Raw genomic sequence first — 8,017 nt, forward strand, 5'->3', positions numbered from 1 at the left:
GGGTCTCACTCTAGCCCAGGCTGACCTGGAATTCACTATGTAGTCTCAGGGTGGCCTCGAACTCACGGCGATCCTCCTCCTACCTCTGCCTCCCAAGTGCTGGGATTAAAGGCGTGAGCCACCACGCCCGGCTTTTTTTTTTTTTTTTTTTTTTTTTTGAGGTAGGGTTTCACTGAAGCCTCCCGAGTCCACCATCGTCCGTACACTGAGTTACTTGTCCATATCCCACAAGCTTGAAGAATTTTTGTTTGTAGTGAAGTTTATGTCACAGAAGTGATCCTCTAGCTTGCTGCTTGAATTGTAGGAACAAAGCAGGAGTAAGATGGGGAAAAGAAAGTGGGACTGGGGAGATTGCTCAGTGGTTAAAGGCACCTGCTTGCAATAGGCATTACATGGGTTCAGTTCTCCAGTACCCACATAAAGCCAGATGAGAGAGAAAGAGAGAGAGTGTGGGAGGGGCCAAGTCTCCTGCCACTTTAAGTGAACTCCAGACTTACATGTGTGCTGGGGAATTGAATCCAAACCATCAGGCTTTGCAAGTAAGTACCTTTAACTGCTGAACCATCTCTCTAGCACAAAATTTTTTTAAAATTTTATTTATTTATTTATGAGAGAAAGGTCAAGAGAGAGAATGAATGGGCATACTAGGGCTTCTAGCCACTGCAAATGAATTCCAGATGCATGTGCCACCATTTACATTTGGTTTAGGTGGGTACTGGGTAATCAAACCTGGGTCCTTAGGTTCCCCAGGAAAGTTCTTTAACCATCTCTCCCTGCCCTATTTTTAATTTTTTTTTAAAGAAAGTAAAACACAATCCCCATACCTTTAATCCCAGCACAGCAGAGGATCACTGTGAGTTCGAGGCCACCTTGAGACTACATAGTGAATTCCAGGTCAGCCTGGGCTAGAGTGAGACCCTACCTGGGTGCTGGGGAGGGGGGGAGCCCTTTGGTCACCTCTTACCTCTCTAACATCACCTTTCCCTGTGTATCCTTCCATTGGAAGTCTAGTTGACACCAAGTTCAGAGAGTGGGACCTACAGATCCCAGAGACCAGTTAAAACAATTAGGCAGATCATGGAATCCCACCACCTTACCTGACAGAAAGAGGAGGGCCAAGAGAAGGCAGGTGTCTTGCCGGGGGACACTCACAGGTTGGCATTGGCCCTTGGCCGCAGGTTTCTAGACTCCTGCACCCCTCCCTTGCTCTCCTCTCTTGAGCACTCCTAATCTTCCATTGGGAAATGACCACTCCACCAGTGCTGGCATGAGAAAGAGAGAATGGACGTGCCAGGACTTCTGGCCACTGCAAAGGAATTCTGGACATATTTGCCACCATTTATATCTAGCTTATGTGGGTACTGGGTAATTGAACCTGGGTCCTTAGGTTTTGCAGGCAAGTGCCTTACCCATTAACCCATTTCTCCAGCCCTTTTGAGCTGCTGGCATGAATAGTAACTGAAGCATGGTTCATAGTTCCTCCACGGCGGATGTAAAGGAGCAGGAAGGCCTGAGGAGAGCCCTTAGCACAGAAGTTTGGAAAAAGAAGCCGTCCCTCTGGTGTGCAGTGCAGGGCAGGCACAGGCCTTGCGAGTCCCTGGAGCAGCCCCAGCTCCCTTTCCCACAGAGACAAACCTTTTCCCTGCTTAGGAAACCAGGCTTGGGGTTCCCCAGCTGGCTGGGCTCGGCAAAAGGTCACTTGTAGTCTGGTATCCACTATCATGAGGAAGAATGAAAAACTGCTCTGTGGGGACCCCCAGTGTCATCCATCCAGCCAGAGAACCCACTAATTCATAAAGGGGCTAGAGAGCTCCGTGTGGGACATAGTGCTTTAAGGACCATTGACTAAGATTCTCCACACAACATTCCAGTAGCCGTTCCCTCAGAAACAAGTGGCTTTTTCATTTGAGGCTCAGGAAGAGTGAGCTGCTACGTAAAATTGTATCCTACATGCACACACAAAATTGGCAGGTTTGACAACTTAAAGAAAATATTTGGAGCCAGGTGTGGTGGTGCACATCTTTTAGTCCCAACACTCAGGAGGCAGAAGTAGGAGGATTGCTGTGAATTCAAGGCCAGCCTGGGACTACAGAGTGAATTCCAGATCAGCCTGAGCTAGAATGAGACTCTACCTCTAAAAACATTATATAAATTCTAACTTTATTTGCGCTTATGTGTGGGAAGCACACCAGGGTCTCTTGCCCTTGCAATAGACTCCAGATGCACGCACCATTTTGTGTCCAGCTTTGTATGGGTGCTGGGCAATGGCAAGCAAGTGCCTTTAACCGCTGAGAACCATCTCCCAGAATTTCTCACTGAACATGGAACTCACTATTTTTTGGCTCACTGTTTTTACTTTTTAATATTTTTATATTTTATTTATTGGAGAGAGAGAGAGAGAGAGAAAGAGAGAGAGAGGCAGAAAGTGGTCACATCAGGGCCTTCAGCCAATGCAAACAAATTTCAGATGCTTGTACCACCTTGTGTGTACGTGAGTGCTGGGGAATTGAACCTGGGTCCTTTGGTTTTGCACATACCAGCTGGGTATAGTACTATGCAATTGTAATGCCAGCATTTGGGAGGCAGGGGCTGGAAGACTGAATTTGAGTCCAGCCTGGGATATGTAGCAATACCCTGCTAGAGAGGGAGCAAGTGAAGGAGAAACAGAGAGAGAGAGAATACAAATTTGTACTAATGTGAATATATATGTGTGTGTGTGTGTATATGTATATACACACACACACACACATATACACGTGTATGTGTATATGTATATGTATATTCATTTCTTTTTTGGTGTGTGTTTATGAGTGTACTGGTGCATGTGTATGTGTGTGCATTTGGAGGCCAGAGGACAAAAACCTCAGGTGTCATATTCAGAAATGATGTGCATCCCTTTGGAGACAAGGTCTCACTGGCCTGTATTTAGGTTAGACTGGTTGGCCAGTGAGCTCCAGGGATCTGCCTGTCTGTTCCTTACCAGTGCTGGTTTTACAGCCACACACAACTACAGCCAACTGTTTTTCTTTGTAGTGGTGGGGTTTCGGGGTAGTGTCTCACTGTGGCCCATACTGACCTGGAAATCACTCTGTAGTCTCTGGCTGGCCTCAAACTCACAGCAATCCTGCTACTTCTGACTCCCTGGTGCTGGGATTAAAGGTGTGCACCACTACGTCCGGCCTAACTCTTTTATGAACATTAGGAGGCTCGAACTCAGGTGTTCATGATTGCAAACATGCACTTCTTTTTTTGGTGGTGTGGGGGGTAGTTTCTGAGGTAGGGTCTCAAGCTAACTCAGGCTGACCTGGAATTCACTATGTATTCTCAGGGTGGCCTTGAACTCATGGTGAACCTTCTACCTCTGCCTCCCGAGTGCTGGGATTAAAGGCGTGCACCACCACGCCCAGATCATGCACTTATTTAAAAAAAAAATAATTTACTTGCAAGCAGAGAAAGAGAGGCAGACAGAGAATGGGTGTTCCAGGGCCTCCAGTCACTGCAGAGGAATTTCAGATGCATTCACCACTTTGTGCAACTCGCTTTATGTGGGTACTGGGAAATTGAACCTGTGTCATTAGGCTTTGCAGGCAAGCTCCTTAACCCCTGAGCCATCTCTTCAGCTAATATATATATATATATATATATATATATATATATATATATATATATATATATATATTCCCCTAAGGTAGGGTCTCATTCTAGCCTGGTTTACCTGAAACTTACTCTGTAGTCGCAGAGTGTCCTTGAACTCACAGCATTCCTCCTATCTTTGCCTCCCAAGTGCTGGCATTAAAGTAGTGCGAAGCCACACCTGGATATTTAAAAATATGTCTGTTTATTATTTGTAAGGAGAGAGAGAGAGGAGACTGGGCACATCAAGGCCCCTTGCCACTGCAAACAAACTCCACACACTTGTGCCACCTTGTACATCTGGCGTTACGTGGGTACTAGGGAATCAAACCTGGGCCATCAGGCTTTGCAAGTAAGTGCCTTTAACCACTTAGCTATCTCTCCAGCTCCCCAGTACCTAAAATTATTTATTTATATATTTGCAAACATAGAGGGGGAAAAGAGGGAGGGAAAGAATATGGGCACACCAGGACCTCTTGCTACTGCAAACTCCAGATGCATGTACCATTTTGTACATAGTATATAGGTACTGGGGAATCAAACCCAGGTCTACAGACTTTTCAAGCAAGCACCATTAGCCACTGAGCCATCTCTCCAGCCCACAAGATAAGCACTTTACTAAATGAGCTATTTCCTCCCTAACCCAGTCCTTTCCCTTTCTTCAGTTATTAATATTTCTTACAAGTGTTCCACGTAGAGCTGCCTTGTTTGCCAACATAGGGTTACTCTATTTAACCAGTTCTCTGTAATTGGACGTTTGTACATTACAGATGAAATGGGAATTTTCACGGTTGGTTGGTTTTTGTGGCTACATTTTTGCCAAGAAATTGTTAAATCAACACCATTCTGGCTTTCCCACCAGGAAAGTATTCTATTCCACTGCTTCCGAAAGGAATGCGAGAATTTGTGGATGAGTCAAGATGTGTCCCAGGGACAATCCAATGAATACGTCTCTGACTCATTTGATGCCTCTTTTGCAAAAGCGCCCTACGCCCTGGGTAGCTAAGTTGCAAAATTGTCCACATCAGCAAGCTTCTCTCAATTCTTCATATTAAATACCAACTAAATCCAACAGGGGGCGTGCTGAGCCTCGTGTTCGCCAAAGGACTCTCAGACTTGGAGCAAAAAGCCATTTCTCTCCAAATCAGTGGAAGTAATTAGTTTTTCTTCCTCTATAGTTGCTGCTTCACTCTCACGGCTCTCCAAAGAGTCCACACAGAAGAGATAATAATGTTAAAGCCAACGTTTCCTTTGGTGTCAGGATGCAACCCTTCAGTCCCAGCACTCTGCAGGCAGAGGTAGGAGATTGCCCTGGGTCCTAGACCACCCTGAGGCTGAATTCCAGGTCAGCCTCAAAAAACAAGAAGGAGAGGTGGAGAGATGGCTTAGCGGTTAAACACTTGCCTGTGAAGCTTAAGGACCCCGGTTTGATGCTCAATTCCCCAGGCCCCACGTTAGCCAGATGCACAAGGGGGCGCACGCATCTGGAGTTCGTCTGCAGTGGCTGGAGACCCTGGCGCGCCCATTCTCTCTCTCTCTGTGTCTGCTTATTTCTCTCTCTGTCGCTCTCAAATAAATAAATAAAAATGAACAAAAGAAAATTAAAAAAAAAAAAACAAAAGAAAGAAGGAGGAGGAGGAAGAAAGAAGGAAGGAGGGAGGTAGGGAGGGAGGGAAGAAAGAAAGACTAGGGTCTTCCAGTACTCTATTGTAGTCCTCCAATCACGCATTTGTCCAAGAAATAGCATTTACCACGAGCTAGCAACTAGGCTGGGGATTTAATGAAACTCCTTGTGCAGCAGGAGCAACAGATGCATAAATAGTCTCTGTTGAGACTAAAAGCTCTTGCCTGCAAAGCCAAAGGACCCAGGTTCAATTCCCCAGGACCCACCTAAGCCAGATGCACAAGAGGGTGCATGTATCTGGAGTTCATTTGCGGCAGCTGGAGGCCCTGACACACCCATTCTCAATCTCTCTCTCTCTCTCTCTCTTTCTCTCACTCTCACCTCTTCCTTTCTCTCACTCTCAGATAAATAAAAATTTTAAAAATATTTTTTTATTTATTTGAGAGACACAGAGTTCTCTCTAGGCAGAGAGAGGAGAGAAAGAATAGGTGCACCAGGGCATCTGGCCGCTACAAATGAACTCCAGATGCATATGCCACCTTATGCATTGGCTTATATGGATCCTGGGGAATCGAACATAGGACCTTAGGCTTCACAGGCAAATGCCTCAACCATTAAGCCATCTCTCCAGGCCCTAAATAATTATTTTTTTAAAGAAAGGACGTACTTTGAGGACTGACAGTGTAGCTCCATTGGTTGAGAGCTTTTCTAGTGTGCACAAAGCCCTGGTTTTTATCCCCAACACTTCATAAAGTAGGGCTGGGGCTCACACCTGTAATCCTAGCACTGGGGAGGTGGAGGTAGGAAAATCAAAAGTTCAAGACCATATCTCTGGCTACATACTGAGTTCAAGGCTCTCTTTGAATATATAAAAGCCTGTCTCAAAAAATAAAGAAAGTGGGCTGGAGAGATGGCTTAGCGGTTAAGGCACCTGCCTTGTGAAGCCAAAGGACCCAGGTTTGATTCCCCAGTAACCCAGATGCACAAGGGGGTGCATGCATCTGGAGTCCGTTTGCAGTGGCTAGAGGCTCTGGAGTGTCCATTCTCTGTCTCTCTTCTCTCATCCTCACTCTCCCTCTCTCTCTTCCTCTGCTTGCAAATAAATGAATTTTAAAAAATAAAGAAAGTGGGCTAGAGAGATAGCTTAGTGGTTAAGGCATTTGCCTGCAAAGCCAAAGACCGATGCACAAAGTGGCACATGCATATGGAGTTCTTTTGCAGTGGCTGCAGGCCCTGGTGCACCCATTCTCTCTCTCTCTCTCTCTCTCTCAAATAAAAAAATAATAATAAACTGGGCATGGTGGTGCATGCCTTTAATCCTAGCACTCGGGAGGCAGAAGTAGGATTGCCTTGAGTTCGAGGACAACCTGAGACTACCAGTGTGGTGGTGAATGCCTTTCTTTCTTTTTAAAAAAATATATTTTATTTTCATTAATTTGATGGAGAGAGAGAGAATGGGCACGCCAGGGCCTCCAGCCACTGCAAATGAACTCCAGATGCATGCATCCCCTTGTACATCTGGCTAACATGGGTCCTGGGGAATCAAACCTGCGTCCTTTGGCTTTGCAGGAAAATGCCTTAACCACTAAGCCTTTAATTCCAGGACTTGGGAGGCTGTGAGTTCGAGGAGCCTGGGACTACATAATAAGTTCCAGGTTAGCCTGGGCTAGAGTGAGAACTTACTTTGACAAAAAAAAAAAAAAAAATGAAGAAAAAGAGAAAGAAAAAATAGGAAGGAAAAGAGAGAAGAATAAGGAGGAGGAATGGAAAGGCAAAAGAAAAAAATAATAGGCATCATAGCATACATCTGTAAAATTCTAGAACTCTGAAGGCAGAGTTAGGAGGAATGCTAGTTCAAAGCCAACACCTTGAGAGACACATTTCCCAGCCAGCCTGGGTTATTCAGGAAGACCCTGTCTTCAAATTCAAGAAAGGCTGGGGAGATGTCTCAGAAGTTAAAGTGGTGAAGGGCTATATCTCTAGGTAGAAAGGAAGGGGTCTTCCAGTCCTTGTTAGAGGTTTTTTTTTTTTTTTTTTCAAGTTAGGGTCTTACTCTAGCTCAGGCTGACCTGGAACTCACTATGGAGTCTCAGGGTGGCCTCAAACTCACGGTGATCCTCCTACCTCTGCCTCCGAGTGCTGGGATTAAAGGCATGTGCCAACACTCCTGGCTATCTTCTTTTTTAAAAAATATTTTTATTCTTATTTATTTGACTTTATTTATTTGACAGAGAAAGAGGGAGAGAGAGAATGGGCACACCAGGGCCTCCAGGCACTGCAAATGAACTCCAGACCCATGCGCCCCATGTATCTGGCTAATGTAAGTCCTAAGGAATCGAATCTGGGTCCTTTGGCTTTGCAGGCAAACACCTAAACTGCTAAGCCAACCTTCCAGCTCCCCTCTTTTATTTTTAAGTAGGGTTTCACTCTAGCCCAGCCTGACCTGGAATTTACTATGTAGTCACAGGGTAGCCTCGAACTCATGGCGATCCTTCTACCCCTGCCTCTTGCTTTCTGGGATTAAAGGCGTGCACCACCATGCCCAGCTAGCAATAAGTTTTTACCATCAAGGATGGTCTTGAACTTCAGATCCTCCTGTTTTTACCTCCCCAGTGCTGAGATTTCTGGTCTGTAACACCACAGCTAGTTTATGAGGGCTGGGGATTGAACCCAGGGGTTTCAGCATGCTAGAAAATTACTCACCAATTGAGCTACCTTCCCAGTCTCCCAATATCTATTTTGGAGTCACAGTAAAGAGAC

Source organism: Jaculus jaculus, chromosome 9, assembly GCF_020740685.1.
Source record: "Jaculus jaculus isolate mJacJac1 chromosome 9, mJacJac1.mat.Y.cur, whole genome shotgun sequence".
NCBI lineage: Eukaryota > Metazoa > Chordata > Mammalia > Rodentia > Dipodidae > Jaculus > Jaculus jaculus.